This window comes from Leuresthes tenuis, unplaced genomic scaffold, assembly GCF_036924035.1.
Source record: "Leuresthes tenuis unplaced genomic scaffold, fLeuTen1.0.hap1 SCAF_19, whole genome shotgun sequence".
NCBI lineage: Eukaryota > Metazoa > Chordata > Actinopteri > Atheriniformes > Atherinopsidae > Leuresthes > Leuresthes tenuis.
The window spans coordinates 25,477,610-25,493,322 of record NW_027325373.1 but is presented as its reverse complement, the minus strand read 5'-3'; the positions used below and the strand labels follow the sequence as shown (position 1 = coordinate 25,493,322).

General features: G+C 44.3%; 6 non-coding genes across 6 annotated transcripts; 4 read left to right on the top strand and 2 right to left on the bottom strand.

Moving 5' to 3' along the window:
- The first annotated feature begins 3,282 nt into the window (after window positions 1–3,282).
- trnal-aag (transfer RNA leucine (anticodon AAG)) lies at window positions 3,283–3,365 on the top strand. The gene has a single exon. It is a non-coding gene; the product is annotated as a tRNA-Leu (tRNA).
- Window positions 3,366–4,177: 812 nt separating this feature from the next.
- On the bottom strand, window positions 4,178–4,249 carry trnad-guc (transfer RNA aspartic acid (anticodon GUC)). Its single transcript has one exon. It is a non-coding gene; the product is annotated as a tRNA-Asp (tRNA).
- Window positions 4,250–6,356: 2,107 nt separating this feature from the next.
- trnal-aag (transfer RNA leucine (anticodon AAG)) lies at window positions 6,357–6,439 on the top strand. The gene has a single exon. It is a non-coding gene; the product is annotated as a tRNA-Leu (tRNA).
- Window positions 6,440–8,795: 2,356 nt separating this feature from the next.
- Window positions 8,796–8,878, top strand: trnal-cag (transfer RNA leucine (anticodon CAG)). The gene has a single exon. It is a non-coding gene; the product is annotated as a tRNA-Leu (tRNA).
- Window positions 8,879–9,697: 819 nt separating this feature from the next.
- Window positions 9,698–9,769, bottom strand: trnad-guc (transfer RNA aspartic acid (anticodon GUC)). Its single transcript has one exon. It is a non-coding gene; the product is annotated as a tRNA-Asp (tRNA).
- Window positions 9,770–13,079: 3,310 nt separating this feature from the next.
- trnal-aag (transfer RNA leucine (anticodon AAG)) lies at window positions 13,080–13,162 on the top strand. Its single transcript has one exon. It is a non-coding gene; the product is annotated as a tRNA-Leu (tRNA).
- The last annotated feature ends 2,551 nt before the right edge of the window (window positions 13,163–15,713 follow it).

Genomic DNA, 15,713 nt, shown 5'->3' with positions numbered 1-15,713 from the left:
TGAAAAGACTACAGTAGCCAAGGAGCGAAATAAGAGTTTTGTGTCCCATTTGAGGTGCCTTTTAAAGGAATGTTTTGAATCACGCAAAGCAATTGAGAAGAAACTAGGCATGATCTGCAGCATGCAAGTGGTGAAAAGGGCTCAACAAGAATCTCATTGTACAGGAATGTGTTTCTAACATGCACTGTATATATGACAATAAACGCTTGAATCTTGGTGGCAACACCCAGAAATTCTGCCTTGTGGTAGATGTAGGACACTCCGCATCATCAAAACAATAAAAAGTAGAATGTTTGCTCCAGAAGAAGCTAGACTTTTTTTTTCCCTTTGCAGTGTTGATAAGTTGTAAATAGATTCTACTTTGGACCCTTATGCTGATTTTTCAAACCCCCGGTACCGTATCATAGGACAACAGGACAGGGCTTTTGACCGAAGCAAACTGGATTCATATCAGGCTATTTGAAGGGGGGCTATTCACATTTAGGCCTAAGATGGGTGAGAATATCAAAACAGTATTCTAAGTACCACACCAGACTATAATGGTGATAACACACCTATTGAAATTTCAACTTCTGCAGTCTCAGCTATTATGTAAGTAATAGGTGAGAATGCTCAGGAATTTGGAGGTGAGATGGGCATCATCATGCCTATTGAAATTTCAACTTCTGGAGGCTGATCAGCTATTATGTAAGTAGAGGTGAGAATGCTTAGGAATTTGGAGGTGAGATGGGCCCGCCGACACTCCTCCCCCCCTGGAGGCGTGGGTTCAAATCCCACTTCTGACAAAGAAACCTTCTCCAAGAGAATGATTTTCAATGGCAAGGCAACCAAACTTCACTCCTTGCTTGGCTATGCTATGTTGTATTGCTATTCTGGCACTGTGTCGTCCAGTTTAAAGATTGTTGCAGCCGTTTTACATCTGAAGAGTTCTTGCTTCCAAATGCTATACCTACTATTTGTTTGCCTCAGGAGTCTGTTGTTGGACAAAGTACTTGGAAGTGAGCTTTATGGAAGAGTGGTATGAAGGAGAGGTTAGGGGGAAGTCCTTGTTGGCTTTGGACAAGACAAGAATGAAACAACAGGTCTTCTGTTGTTGGACAAGGTACTTGGAAGTGAGCTTCATGGAAGAGTGGTATGAAGGAGAGGTTAGGGGGAAGATAGTCCCTGCAGGCCAGGCTTCTCGTGGTGGCAATACATGTGGTGCCAAGTGAAATGCCTTCCAAAGTGCTTTGATAAAAGCAAACAAGTGTAAGATAGTTGAATATGAGATGACAGCATGTATTGAAGGCTGGTGTAAGAGCTGCTGGTCTTGAGTGGTTTGTAAGGGAGGTGACTGTTTGCAAGAGGGAACTTGGCTGATGGTGGGTGAATTAGATTATACTTGGTGGGAGGCATGTGATAAAAGTCCTAGCTCTCCCCGTCGGGGAATCGAACCCCTATCTTCCGCGTGACAGGCGGAGATACTGACCATTATACTAACGAGGAATTTCGATGGAACATATACAGTCGTCATTTGAAAAGACTACAGTAGCCAAGGAGCGAAATAAGAGTTTTGTGTCCCATTTGAGGTGCCTTTTAAAGGAATGTTTTGAATCACGCAAAGCAATTGAGAAGAAACTAGGCATGATCTGCAGCATGCAAGTGGTGAAAAGGGCTCAACAAGAATCTCATTGTACAGGAATGTGTTTCTAACATGCACTGTATATATGACAATAAACGCTTGAATCTTGGTGGCAACACCCAGAAATTCTGCCTTGTGGTAGATGTAGGACACTCCGCATCATCAAAACAATAAAAAGTAGAATGTTTGCTCCAGAAGAAGCTAGACTTTTTTTTTCCCTTTGCAGTGTTGATAAGTTGTAAATAGATTCTACTTTGGACCCTTATGCAGATTTTTCAAACCCCCGGTACCATATCATAGGACAACAGGACAGGGCTTTTGACCGAAGCAAACTGGATTCATATCAGGCTATTTGAAGGGGGGCTATTCACATTTAGGCCTAAGATGGGTGAGAATATAAAAACAGTATTCTAAGTACCACATCAGACTATAATGGTGATAACAAACCTATTGAAATTTCAACTTCTGCAGTCTCAGCTATTATGTAAGTAATGGGTGAGAATGCTCAGGAATTTGGAGGTGAGATGGGCATCATCATGCCTCTTGAAATTTCAACTTCTGGAGGCTCATCAGCTATTATGTAAGCAGAGGTGAGAATGCTGATCATTGATGACAGTGCTACTCTTCCTGCTCTTGACGGGGGCATTGTTTTCTTCTCCATTTTCCTCGTTGTGGAGTTGTTAGCGGTAACCTTCCCGTAGCAGCGACACCTCTGTGACTGAAAAGACTGCAACGACTGTCGCATCGACTCCAGCCACAATATATGGTCGGGACGACCGCGTGAAGTCATCAACACCGCTCGCTCAAGCCATCACGGCAACGACGCTTGGCCTTTAAAGTGCTGCGTTAAGACCGCAGTTTCCCTTGGAGGCGGGGTTCAAATTCCACTTCTGACAATGCAAACTTCTCCAACAGAATGATTTTCACTGGCAAGGCAACCCAACTTCACTCCTTGCTTGGCTATGCTACGTTGTATTGCTAAACTGGCACTGTATCGTCTAGTTTAAAGATTATTGCGGCCGTTTTACATCTGAAGAGTTCTTGCTTCCAAATGCTTTTTGATAAAGCTTATAGTTAGGGATGGCTCAGGTAATCCTGAAACATCCCATGTTGCCCAAGCTGCTATAGGCTTAGACTGCTGGGGGACCTCATCTGTCACACCTTTCCTCACTTTGCTCTCTTTTTCCCCCTGTTTAATTTCTCAAATGATTTTATGTACACGTGACATTATTGGGGTTATTAAACAACTTAAACAACAGCCAAGACACATGAACAGCACGTAGACCCACATAGTCACTCGAATGATCCCTGGGCCCGCCAACATTCCTCCCTCCCCTGGAGGCGTGGGTTCAAATCCCACTTCTGACAAAGCAACCTTCTCCAAGAGAATGGTTTTCACTGACAAGGCAACCCAACTTCACTCCTTGCTTGGCTATGCTATGTTGTATTGCTATTCTGGCACTGTGTCGTCCAGTTTAAAGATTGTTGCAGCCGTTTTACATGTGAAGAGTTCTTGCTTCCAAATGCTATACCTACTATTTGTTTGCCTCAGGAGTCCTCTTAAACAACAGCCAAGACACTTGAACACCATGCAGATCCACATATTCACTCGAATGATCCCTGGGCCCGCCGACACTATTGTGCAAGAATCCCTTTTTTTGGTCAGGATGGCCGAGCGGTCTAAGGCGCTGCGTTAAGGTCGCAGTCTCCCCTGGAGGCGTGGGTTCAAATCCCACTTCTGACATTTCACACTTCTCCTGGATTATGGTTTTCACTGGCAAGGCAAACCACGTTTACTCCATGCGTGGCTAGCGCTATAGTTTACAGCAACATTCTTTGTGCCGTCATGTTACTCTGATGTCTTAGGACCGCTCTGAATCGCAGGGAAGGGGCTTGGTGCATGAGAATCCTTTGTCCACAACTCAAGTTATTGTTACATATTAACATTTTGGCATGTACTCAACACCACCGTAAAACCTCCTGTTTTTCTGTCATTTTTGTGGAAAAATCGTCTGAAAACAAAACACTGGTCGTGACAAAAGACCTCGACAGATCGTCCCTGGTATGCAAAGTCATTGTTGGCTTTGGACAAGACAAGAATGAAACCACAGGATTTCTGTTGTTGGACAAAGTACTTGGAAGTGAGCTTTATGGAAGAGTGGTATGAAGGAGAGGTTAGGGGGAAGTCCTTGTTGGCTTTGGACAAGACAAGAATGAAACAACAGGTCTTCTGTTGTTGGACAAGGTACTTGGAAGTGAGCTTTATGGAAGAGTGGTATGAAGGAGAGGTTAGGGGGAAGATAGTCCCTGCAGGCCAGGCTTCTCGTGGTGGCAATACATTTGGTGCCAAGTGAAATGCCTTCCAAAGTGCTTTGATAAAAGCAAACAAGTGTAAGATAGTTGAATATGAGATGACAGCATGTATTGAAGGCTGGTGTAAGAGCTGCTGGTCTTGAGTGATTTGTAAGGGAGGTGACTGTTTGCAAGAGGGAACTTGGCTGATGGTGGGTGAATTAGATTATACTTGGTGGGAGGCATGTGATAAAAGTCCTAGCTCTCCCCGTCGGGGAATCGAACCCCGATCTTCCGCGTGACAGGCGGAGATACTGACCATTATACTAACGAGGAATTTCGATGGGACATATACAGTCGTCATTTGAAAAGACTACAGTAGCCAAGGAGCGAAATAAGAGTTTTGTGTCCCATTTGAGGTGCCTTTTAAAGGAATGTTTTGAATCACGCAAAGCAATTGAGAAGAAACTAGGCATGATCTGCAGCATGCAAGTGGTGAAAATGGCTCAACAAGAATCTCATTGTACAGGAATGTGTTTCTAACATGCACTGTATATATGACAATAAACGCTTGAATCTTGGTGGCAACACCCAGAAATTCTGCCTTGTGGTAGATGTAGGACACTCCGCATCATCAAAACAATAAAAAGTAGAATGTTTGCTCCAGAAGAAGCTAGACTTTTTTTTTCCCTTTGCAGTGTTGATAAGTTGTAAATAGATTCTACTTTGGACCCTTATGCAGATTTTTCAAACCCCCGGTACCATATCATAGGACAACAGGACAGGGCTTTTGACCGAAGCAAACTGGATTCATATCAGGCTATTTGAAGGGGGTCTATTCACATTTAGGCCTAAGATGGGTGAGAATATAAAAACAGTATTCTAAGTACCACATCAGACTATAATGGTGATAACAAACCTATTGAAATTTCAACTTCTGCAGTCTCAGCTATTATGTAAGTAATGGGTGAGAATGCTCAGGAATTTGGAGGTGAGATGGGCATCATCATGCCTCTTGAAATTTCAACTTCTGGAGGCTCATCAGCTATTATGTAAGCAGAGGTGAGAATGCTGATCATTGATGACAGTGCTACTCTTCCTGCTCTTGACGGGGGCATTGTTTTCTTCTCCATTTTCCTCGTTGTGGAGTTGTTAGCGGTAACCTTCCCGTAGCAGCGACACCTCTGTGACTGAAAAGACTGCAACGACTGTCGCATCGACTCCAGCCACAATATATGGTCGGGACGACCGCGTGAAGTCATCAACACCGCTCGCTCAAGCCATCACGGCAACGACGCTTGGCCTTTAAAGTGCTGCGTTAAGACCGCAGTTTCCCTTGGAGGCGGGGTTCAAATTCCACTTCTGACAATGCAAACTTCTCCAACAGAATGATTTTCACTGGCAAGGCAACCCAACTTCACTCCTTGCTTGGCTATGCTACGTTGTATTGCTAAACTGGCACTGTATCGTCTAGTTTAAAGATTATTGCGGCCGTTTTACATCTGAAGAGTTCTTGCTTCCAAATGCTTTTTGATAAAGCTTATAGTTAGGGATGGCTCAGGTAATCCTGAAACATCCCATGTTGCCCAAGCTGCTATAGGCTTAGACTGCTGGGGGACCTCATCTGTCACACCTTTCCTCACTTTGCTCTCTTTTTCCCCCTGTTTAATTTCTCAAATGATTTTATGTACACGTGACATTATTGGGGTTATTAAACAACTTAAACAACAGCCAAGACACATGAACAGCACGTAGACCCACATAGTCACTCGAATGATCCCTGGGCCCGCCGACACTCCTCCCCCCCTCGAGGCGTGGGTTCAAATCCCACTTCTGACAAAGCAACCGTCTCCAAGAGAATGGTTTTCACTGGCAAGGCAACCCAACTTCACTCCTTGCTTGGCTATGCTATGTTGTATTGCTATTCTGGCACTGTGTCGTCCAGTTTAAAGATTGTTGCAGCCGTTTTACATGTGAAGAGTTCTTGCTTCCAAATGCTATGCCTACTATTTGTTTGCCTCAGGAGTCCTCTTAAACAACAGCCGAGACACTTGAATACCATGCAGACCCACATATTCACTCGAACGATCCCTGGGCCCGCCAACACTCCTCCCTCCCCTGGAGGCGTGGGTTCAAATCCCACTTCTGACAAAGCAACCTTCTCCAAGAGAATGGTTTTCACTGACAAGGCAACCCAACTTCACTCCTTGCTTGGCTATGCTATGTTGTATTGCTATTCTGGCACTGTGTCGTCCAGTTTAAAGATTGTTGCAGCCGTTTTACATGTGAAGAGTTCTTGCTTCCAAATGCTATACCTACTATTTGTTTGCCTCAGGAGTCCTCTTAAACAACAGCCAAGACACTTGAACACCATGCAGACCCATATATTCACTCGAATGATCCCTGGGCCCGCCGACACTATTGTGCAAGAATCCCTTTTATGGTCAGGATGGCCGAGCGGTCTAAGGCGCTGCGTTAAGGTCGCAGTCTCCCCTGGAGGCGTGGGTTCAAATCCCACTTCTGACATTTCACACTTCTCCTGGATTATGGTTTTCACTGGCAAGGCAAACCACGTTTACTCCATGCGTGGCTAGCGCTATATCATCTAGTTTACAGCAACATTCTTTGTGCCGTCATGTTACTCTGATGTCTTAGGACCGCTCTGAATCGCAGGGAAGGGGCTTGGTGCATGAGAATCCTTTGTCCACAACTCAAGTTATTGTTACATATTAACATTTTGGCATGTACTCAACACCACCGTAAAACCTCCTGTTTTTCTGTCATTTTTGTGGAAAAATCGTCTGAAAACAAAACACTGGTCCTGACAAAAGACCTCGACAGATCGTCCCTGGTATGCAAAGTCATTGTTGGCTTTGGACAAGACAAGAATGAAACCACAGGATTTCTGTTGTTGGACAAAGTACTTGGAAGTGAGCTTTATGGAAGAGTGGTATGAAGGAGAGGTTAGGGGGAAGTCCTTGTTGGCTTTGGACAAGACAAGAATGAAACAACAGGTCTTCTGTTGTTGGACAAGGTACTTGGAAGTGAGCTTCATGGAAGAGTGGTATGAAGGAGAGGTTAGGGGGAAGATAGTCCCTGCAGGCCAGGCTTCTCGTGGTGGCAATACATGTGGTGCCAAGTGAAATGCCTTCCAAAGTGCTTTGATAAAAGCAAACAAGTGTAAGATAGTTGAATATGAGATGACAGCATGTATTGAAGGCTGGTGTAAGAGCTGCTGGTCTTGAGTGATTTGTAAGGGAGGTGACTGTTTGCAAGAGGGAACTTGGCTGATGGTGGGTGAATTAGATTATACTTGGTGGGAGGCATGTGATAAAAGTCCTAGCTCTCCCCGTCGGGGAATCGAACCCCGATCTTCCGCGTGACAGGCGGAGATACTGACAATTATACCTTCGAGGAATTTCGATAGCACAGATACAGTCGTCATTTGAAAAGACTACAGTAGCCAAGGAGCGAAATAAGAGTTTTGTGTCCCATTTGAGGTGCCTTTTAAAGGAATGTTTTGAATCACGCAAAGCAATTGAGAAGAAACTAGGCATGATCTGCAGCATGCAAGTGGTGAAAAGGGCTCAACAAGAATCTCATTGTACAGGAATGTGTTTCTAACATGCACTGTATATATGACAATAAACGCTTGAATCTTGGTGGCAACACCCAGAAATTCTGCCTTGTGGTAGATGTAGGACACTCCGCATCATCAAAACAATAAAAAGTAGAATGTTTGCTCCAGAAGAAGCTAGACTTTTTTTTTCCCTTTGCAGTGTTGATAAGTTGTAAATAGATTCTACTTTGGACCCTTATGCAGATTTTTCAAACCCCCGGTACCATATCATAGGACAACAGGACAGGGCTTTTGACCGAAGCAAACTGGATTCATATCAGGCTATTTGAAGGGGGTCTATTCACATTTAGGCCTAAGATGGGTGAGAATATAAAAACAGTATTCTAAGTACCACATCAGACTATAATGGTGATAACAAACCTATTGAAATTTCAACTTCTGCAGTCTCAGCTATTATGTAAGTAATGGGTGAGAATGCTCAGGAATTTGGAGGTGAGATGGGCATCATCATGCCTCTTGAAATTTCAACTTCTGGAGGCTGATCAGCTATTATGTAAGCAGAGGTGAGAATGCTGATCATTGATGACAGTGCTACTCTTCCTGCTCTTGACGGGGGCATTGTTTTCTTCTCCATTTTCCTCGTTGTGGAGTTGTTAGCGGTAACCTTCCCGTAGCAGCGACACCTCTGTGACTGAAAAGACTGCAACGACTGTCGCATCGACTCCAGCCACAATATATGGTCGGGACGACCGCGTGAAGTCATCAACACCGCTCGCTCAAGCCATCACGGCAACGACGCTTGGCCTTTAAAGTGCTGCGTTAAGACCGCAGTTTCCCTTGGAGGCGGGGTTCAAATTCCACTTCTGACAGAATGATTTTCACTGGCAAGGCAACCCAACTTCACTCCTTGCTTGGCTATGCTACGTTGTATTGCTAAACTGGCACTGTATTGTCTAGTTTAAAGATTATTGCGGCCGTTTTACATCTGAAGAGTTCTTGCTTCCAAATGCTTTTTGATAAAGCTTATAGTTAGGGATGGCTCAGGTAATCCTGAAACATCCCATGTTGCCCAAGCTGCTATAGGCTTAGACTGCTGAGGGACCTCATCTGTCACACCTTTCCTCACTTTGCTCTCTTTTTCCCCCTGTTTAATTTCTCAAATGATTTTATGTACACATGACATTATTGTGGTTATTAAACAACTTAAACTACAGCCAAGACCCATGAACACCACGTAGACCCACATATTCACTCGGATGATCCCTTGGCCCGCCGACAATAAGTGCAAGTCTTTTTTTTGCAGTCAGGATGGCCGAGCGGTCTAAGGCGCTGCGTTCAGGTCGCAGTCTCCCCTGGAGGCGTGGGTTCAAATCCCACTTCTGACAAAGCAACCTTCTTCAAGAGAATGGTTTTCACTGGCAAGGCAACCCAACTTCACTCCTTGCTTGGCTAGCGCTATATCATCTAGTTTACAGCAACATTCTTTGTGCCGTCATGTTACTCTGATGTCTTAGGACCGCTCTGAATCGCAGGGAAGGGGCTTGGTGCATGAGAATCCTTTGTCCACAACTCAAGTTATTGTTACATATTAACATTTTGGCATGTACTCAACACCACCGTAAAACCTCCTGTTTTTCTGTCATTTTTGTGGAAAAATCGTCTGAAAACAAAACACTGGTCGTGACAAAAGACCTCGACAGATCGTCCCTGGTATGCAAAGTCATTGTTGGCTTTGGACAAGACAAGAATGAAACCACAGGATTTCTGTTGTTGGACAAAGTACTTGGAAGTGAGCTTTATGGAAGAGTGGTATGAAGGAGAGGTTAGGGGGAAGTCCTTGTTGGCTTTGGACAAGACAAGAATGAAACAACAGGTCTTCTGTTGTTGGACAAGGTACTTGGAAGTGAGCTTTATGGAAGAGTGGTATGAAGGAGAGGTTAGGGGGAAGATAGTCCCTGCAGGCCAGGCTTCTCGTGGTGGCAATACATTTGGTGCCAAGTGAAATGCCTTCCAAAGTGCTTTGATAAAAGCAAACAAGTGTAAGATAGTTGAATATGAGATGACAGCATGTATTGAAGGCTGGTGTAAGAGCTGCTGGTCTTGAGTGATTTGTAAGGGAGGTGACTGTTTGCAAGAGGGAACTTGGCTGATGGTGGGTGAATTAGATTATACTTGGTGGGAGGCATGTGATAAAAGTCCTAGCTCTCCCCGTCGGGGAATCGAACCCCGATCTTCCGCGTGACAGGCGGAGATACTGACCATTATACTAACGAGGAATTTCGATGGGACATATACAGTCGTCATTTGAAAAGACTACAGTAGCCAAGGAGCGAAATAAGAGTTTTGTGTCCCATTTGAGGTGCCTTTTAAAGGAATGTTTTGAATCACGCAAAGCAATTGAGAAGAAACTAGGCATGATCTGCAGCATGCAAGTGGTGAAAATGGCTCAACAAGAATCTCATTGTACAGGAATGTGTTTCTAACATGCACTGTATATATGACAATAAACGCTTGAATCTTGGTGGCAACACCCAGAAATTCTGCCTTGTGGTAGATGTAGGACACTCCGCATCATCAAAACAATAAAAAGTAGAATGTTTGCTCCAGAAGAAGCTAGACTTTTTTTTTCCCTTTGCAGTGTTGATAAGTTGTAAATAGATTCTACTTTGGACCCTTATGCTGATTTTTCAAACCCCCGGTACCGTATCATAGGACAACAGGACAGGGCTTTTGACCGAAGCAAACTGGATTCATATCAGGCTATTTGAAGGGGGGCTATTCACATTTAGGCCTAAGATGGGTGAGAATATCAAAACAGTATTCTAAGTACCACACCAGACTATAATGGTGATAACACACCTATTGAAATTTCAACTTCTGCAGTCTCAGCTATTATGTAAGTAATAGGTGAGAATGCTCAGGAATTTGGAGGTGAGATGGGCATCATCATGCCTATTGAAATTTCAACTTCTGGAGGCTGATCAGCTATTATGTAAGTAGAGGTGAGAAGGCTTAGGAATTTGGAGGTGAGATGGGCCCGCCGACACTCCTCCCCCCCTGGAGGCGTGGGTTCAAATCCCACTTCTGACAAAGAAACCTTCTCCAAGAGAATGATTTTCAATGGCAAGGCAACCAAACTTCACTCCTTGCTTGGCTATGCTATGTTGTATTGCTATTCTGGCACTGTGTCGTCCAGTTTAAAGATTGTTGCAGCCGTTTTACATCTGAAGAGTTCTTGCTTCCAAATGCTATACCTACTATTTGTTTGCCTCAGGAGTCTGTTGTTGGACAAAGTACTTGGAAGTGAGCTTTATGGAAGAGTGGTATGAAGGAGAGGTTAGGGGGAAGTCCTTGTTGGCTTTGGACAAGACAAGAATGAAACAACAGGTCTTCTGTTGTTGGACAAGGTACTTGGAAGTGAGCTTCATGGAAGAGTGGTATGAAGGAGAGGTTAGGGGGAAGATAGTCCCTGCAGGCCAGGCTTCTCGTGGTGGCAATACATGTGGTGCCAAGTGAAATGCCTTCCAAAGTGCTTTGATAAAAGCAAACAAGTGTAAGATAGTTGAATATGAGATGACAGCATGTATTGAAGGCTGGTGTAAGAGCTGCTGGTCTTGAGTGGTTTGTAAGGGAGGTGACTGTTTGCAAGAGGGAACTTGGCTGATGGTGGGTGAATTAGATTATACTTGGTGGGAGGCATGTGATAAAAGTCCTAGCTCTCCCCGTCGGGGAATCGAACCCCTATCTTCCGCGTGACAGGCGGAGATACTGACCATTATACTAACGAGGAATTTCGATGGGACATATACAGTCGTCATTTGAAAAGACTACAGTAGCCAAGGAGCGAAATAAGAGTTTTGTGTCCCATTTGAGGTGCCTTTTAAAGGAATGTTTTGAATCACGCAAAGCAATTGAGAAGAAACTAGGCATGATCTGCAGCATGCAAGTGGTGAAAAGGGCTCAACAAGAATCTCATTGTACAGGAATGTGTTTCTAACATGCACTGTATATATGACAATAAACGCTTGAATCTTGGTGGCAACACCCAGAAATTCTGCCTTGTGGTAGATGTAGGACACTCCGCATCATCAAAACAATAAAAAGTAGAATGTTTGCTCCAGAAGAAGCTAGACTTTTTTTTTCCCTTTGCAGTGTTGATAAGTTGTAAATAGATTCTACTTTGGACCCTTATGCAGATTTTTCAAACCCCCGGTACCATATCATAGGACAACAGGACAGGGCTTTTGACCGAAGCAAACTGGATTCATATCAGGCTATTTGAAGGGGGGCTATTCACATTTAGGCCTAAGATGGGTGAGAATATAAAAACAGTATTCTAAGTACCACATCAGACTATAATGGTGATAACAAACCTATTGAAATTTCAACTTCTGCAGTCTCAGCTATTATGTAAGTAATGGGTGAGAATGCTCAGGAATTTGGAGGTGAGATGGGCATCATCATGCCTCTTGAAATTTCAACTTCTGGAGGCTCATCAGCTATTATGTAAGCAGAGGTGAGAATGCTGATCATTGATGACAGTGCTACTCTTCCTGCTCTTGACGGGGGCATTGTTTTCTTCTCCATTTTCCTCGTTGTGGAGTTGTTAGCGGTAACCTTCCCGTAGCAGCGACACCTCTGTGACTGAAAAGACTGCAACGACTGTCGCATCGACTCCAGCCACAATATATGGTCGGGACGACCGCGTGAAGTCATCAACACCGCTCGCTCAAGCCATCACGGCAACGACGCTTGGCCTTTAAAGTGCTGCGTTAAGACCGCAGTTTCCCTTGGAGGCGGGGTTCAAATTCCACTTCTGACAATGCAAACTTCTCCAACAGAATGATTTTCACTGGCAAGGCAACCCAACTTCACTCCTTGCTTGGCTATGCTACGTTGTATTGCTAAACTGGCACTGTATCGTCTAGTTTAAAGATTATTGCGGCCGTTTTACATCTGAAGAGTTCTTGCTTCCAAATGCTTTTTGATAAAGCTTATAGTTAGGGATGGCTCAGGTAATCCTGAAACATCCCATGTTGCCCAAGCTGCTATAGGCTTAGACTGCTGGGGGACCTCATCTGTCACACCTTTCCTCACTTTGCTCTCTTTTTCCCCCTTTTTAATTTCTCAAATGATTTTATGTACACGTGACATTATTGGGGTTATTAAACAACTTAAACAACAGCCAAGACACATGAACAGCACGTAGACCCACATAGTCACTCGAATGATCCCTGGGCCCGCCAACATTCCTCCCTCCCCTGGAGGCGTGGGTTCAAATCCCACTTCTGACAAAGCAACCTTCTCCAAGAGAATGGTTTTCACTGACAAGGCAACCCAACTTCACTCCTTGCTTGGCTATGCTATGTTGTATTGCTATTCTGGCACTGTGTCGTCCAGTTTAAAGATTGTTGCAGCCGTTTTACATGTGAAGAGTTCTTGCTTCCAAATGCTATACCTACTATTTGTTTGCCTCAGGAGTCCTCTTAAACAACAGCCAAGACACTTGAACACCATGCAGATCCACATATTCACTCGAATGATCCCTGGGCCCGCCGACACTATTGTGCAAGAATCCCTTTTATGGTCAGGATGGCCGAGCGGTCTAAGGCGCTGCGTTAAGGTCGCAGTCTCCCCTGGAGGCGTGGGTTCAAATCCCACTTCTGACATTTCACACTTCTCCTGGATTATGGTTTTCACTGGCAAGGCAAACCACGTTTACTCCATGCGTGGCTAGCGCTATATCATCTAGTTTACAGCAACATTCTTTGTGCCGTCATGTTACTCTGATGTCTTAGGACCGCTCTGAATCGCAGGGAAGGGGCTTGGTGCATGAGAATCCTTTGTCCACAACTCAAGTTATTGTTACATATTAACATTTTGGCATGTACTCAACACCACCGTAAAACCTCCTGTTTTTCTGTCATTTTTGTGGAAAAATCGTCTGAAAACAAAACACTGGTCCTGACAAAAGACCTCGACAGATCGTCCCTGGTATGCAAAGTCATTGTTGGCTTTGGACAAGACAAGAATGAAACCACAGGATTTCTGTTGTTGGACAAAGTACTTGGAAGTGAGCTTTATGGAAGAGTGGTATGAAGGAGAGGTTAGGGGGAAGTCCTTGTTGGCTTTGGACAAGACAAGAATGAAACAACAGGTCTTCTGTTGTTGGACAAGGTACTTGGAAGTGAGCTTCATGGAAGAGTGGTATGAAGGAGAGGTTAGGGGGAAGATAGTCCCTGCAGGCCAGGCTTCTCGTGGTGGCAATACATGTGGTGCCAAGTGAAATGCCTTCCAAAGTGCTTTGATAAAAGCAAACAAGTGTAAGATAGTTGAATATGAGATGACAGCATGTATTGAAGGCTGGTGTAAGAGCTGCTGGTCTTGAGTGATTTGTAAGGGAGGTGACTGTTTGCAAGAGGGAACTTGGCTGATGGTGGGTGAATTAGATTATACTTGGTGGGAGGCATGTGATAAAAGTCCTAGCTCTCCCCGTCGGGGAATCGAACCCCGATCTTCCGCGTGACAGGCGGAGATACTGACAATTATACCTTCGAGGAATTTCGATAGCACAGATACAGTCGTCATTTGAAAAGACTACAGTAGCCAAGGAGCGAAATAAGAGTTTTGTGTCCCATTTGAGGTGCCTTTTAAAGGAATGTTTTGAATCACGCAAAGCAATTGAGAAGAAACTAGGCATGATCTGCAGCATGCAAGTGGTGAAAAGGGCTCAACAAGAATCTCATTGTACAGGAATGTGTTTCTAACATGCACTGTATATATGACAATAAACGCTTGAATCTTGGTGGCAACACCCAGAAATTCTGCCTTGTGGTAGATGTAGGACACTCCGCATCATCAAAACAATAAAAAGTAGAATGTTTGCTCCAGAAGAAGCTAGACTTTTTTTTTCCCTTTGCAGTGTTGATAAGTTGTAAATAGATTCTACTTTGGACCCTTATGCAGATTTTTCAAACCCCCGGTACCATATCATAGGACAACAGGACAGGGCTTTTGACCGAAGCAAACTGGATTCATATCAGGCTATTTGAAGGGGGGCTATTCACATTTAGGCCTAAGATGGGTGAGAATATAAAAACAGTATTCTAAGTACCACATCAGACTATAATGGTGATAACAAACCTATTGAAATTTCAACTTCTGCAGTCTCAGCTATTATGTAAGTAATGGGTGAGAATGCTCAGGAATTTGGAGGTGAGATGGGCATCATCATGCCTCTTGAAATTTCAACTTCTGGAGGCTCATCAGCTATTATGTAAGCAGAGGTGAGAATGCTGATCATTGATGACAGTGCTACTCTTCCTGCTCTTGACGGGGGCATTGTTTTCTTCTCCATTTTCCTCGTTGTGGAGTTGTTAGCGGTAACCTTCCCGTAGCAGCGACACCTCTGTGACTGAAAAGACTGCAACGACTGTCGCATCGACTCCAGCCACAATATATGGTCGGGACGACCGCGTGAAGTCATCAACACCGCTCGCTCAAGCCATCACGGCAACGACGCTTGGCCTTTAAAGTGCTGCGTTAAGACCGCAGTTTCCCTTGGAGGCGGGGTTCAAATTCCACTTCTGACAATGCAAACTTCTCCAACAGAATGATTTTCACTGGCAAGGCAACCCAACTTCACTCCTTGCTTGGCTATGCTACGTTGTATTGCTAAACTGGCACTGTATCGTCTAGTTTAAAGATTATTGCGGCCGTTTTACATCTGAAGAGTTCTTGCTTCCAAATGCTTTTTGATAAAGCTTATAGTTAGGGATGGCTCAGGTAATCCTGAAACATCCCATGTTGCCCAAGCTGCTATAGGCTTAGACTGCTGGGGGACCTCATCTGTCACACCTTTCCTCACTTTGCTCTCTTTTTCCCCCTTTTTAATTTCTCAAATGATTTTATGTACACGTGACATTATTGGGGTTATTAAACAACTTAAACAACAGCCAAGACACATGAACAGCACGTAGACCCACATAGTCACTCGAATGATCCCTGGGCCCGCCAACATTCCTCCCTCCCCTGGAGGCGTGGGTTCAAATCCCACTTCTGACAAAGCAACCTTCTCCAAGAGAATGGTTTTCACTGACAAGGCAACCCAACTTCACTCCTTGCTTGGCTATGCTATGTTGTATTGCTATTCTGGCACTGTGTCGTCCAGTTTAAAGATTGTTGCAGCCGTTTTACATGTGAAGAGTTCTTGCTTCCAAA